Source organism: Grammomys surdaster, unplaced genomic scaffold, assembly GCF_004785775.1.
Source record: "Grammomys surdaster isolate TR1022 unplaced genomic scaffold, NIH_TR_1.0 67, whole genome shotgun sequence".
Lineage (NCBI taxonomy): Eukaryota > Metazoa > Chordata > Mammalia > Rodentia > Muridae > Grammomys > Grammomys surdaster.
The window spans coordinates 2,156,146-2,158,065 of NW_021604569.1; positions in this window are offsets into that span (position 1 = coordinate 2,156,146).

Here is a 1,920-nt window from a genome sequence, read left to right on the forward strand (position 1 = left end):
TATATAATAAAAGTACACTAAGTGTCCAGAGCTAAAAACTGCTTAATCATCACTCTTGAAGCTTTGTGTTCGTCTCATGAGGCAGACCCTGTCTCTCGTATACCCAGGACAAATGCCTTCCACTGAAAAAGCAATCTAATATGTCCAGCTTGTTAATGACAGGCAGGATAATGTCTAGGTCTCCCTTACTTCAAAGTTTACTCTCTTTGTCTCATGCCATGGGTGATAGGGGAGGGAAATAGATAGCAAATCTCAGTGCAAATGGAGTCACCAAGGTAGAGAAGCCAGGTCAGCTTCTCAGGGGACTGGATTGGAAGAAAATGGAAAGCTAGCTTTAGAGCCTGTCTTTACTGATTTCATCATGGTTTCTCCTCTGGTATGCCAGGAACGAACAAGGCTCTAGACTTGCTTCTTAACTGAACTCCACCTGATCCTTGTTTAACTTTCAAAAGAACAGAGAATCTCCATGTCTAAGATTCTGAGCCATCACAAATGTTGAAGGAGGAGCCTTTAGCTCCCAGCAACTGGAAAGTACAGCCCCATGCTGATGGGAAGTCTCAGCGTCTTTGTGAAGTATCCTGGGGACTGTCTACCTTATGAGCCTTGTCATGTAGCTTTGGAGACAAGGAGGAGACCTTCCCAAAAGACAGAAAGACAGCTCGAATATTCCATGTGACCTAAGCTATACCTTATATTTTATAGGGAGTGTAAAAGCAGAAAGCAACTCAGCAATAGTATGTTAATGGTACCTATGGCCTTCCTTTCCTTTAATAGATTTGTTCTGTTCCTGAAAACATCAGTACTCAGCCAGAGCATGTTACAAAAGGCAAGACAAATGCAAGCCATGCACTGACCTGTGTCTTGGAATTTAGCCAAACTTTCCCTGTTCTTGTCCATTAGTACTTCCAGGACTTTCTTCATCTCTACCTCCTTTGCTATAGCACCTTCGAAGGAGCCCTTGATTTATTGTGAGTAAAACAGCTACATTCATTTCAGACTTCCTTTTCCTAATAATACTAGGCCTATCTTTAGGCCTTATTCTTAATGTCCTTTGAGCATCCATGTCTGATTTGCCTCTAAGTGTATATCCAACTAATGTGGCAGAAGTTGCTGTCATTTACCTACAAAACAAAGGAACTAACCTTGTCAGAGGAGGGAGGGCATCAAGTGTCAGGCAATGGACCTCAATCTTTGTAAAAATCTAAGAGCCACCCAACCCAGGAACTCTTTTAAACAGCATTCTCAGGTCCCACTGTACCCCAATTCTGATTTCATAGGTTTGACATAGAGCTAAGGGCTCTACATTTTATGCAGTACAGGAAATCCATATCTTCCCCAATGTGAAATTCCAGCTTAGTGGTGGTGTTTGAGTGTCTGGCATTGTCAAACACAGCCTTTAGATGGCTGAGGAGATAGAGTGCGGAGTCCTAAAGGAATCTTGATTTTTGGAGAAACTGACATCATAAAAGGGGAGTAATTAGGAGGAAGAATAAGAGTCTGTGTCTCATTTTCTTCTTGTTCATTCTGTTCTCAGCCCCTCCCCCCCAGAAAGATTTCTTCAAAGAAAGACTCTCTTATAAAAACTCTGGTTAGTGGTTGGAAATTGGGTAGTTTGTAGAACTTGAAGCAGACCCTCTCGCTATCCTCAGGGGAACACTCATGAGGATGATCCATGGATACTTTAGGTTCTTTCGAGAGTAATTAAAATGGTCTTTATGCTGAGCATGGTGACACAGGCCTTTAATCCCAGTATTTATGAGGCAGAGGAAGGTGGATCTCTGATTTTGAGATGAGCCTGGTCTACAGAGTGAGTTCCAGGATAGTCCGGGCTACACAGAGAAACCTTGTCTTGAAAAACACAACACAAAATAAAATAAAATAAAATAAAATAAAATAAAATAAAATAAAATAAAATAAAAT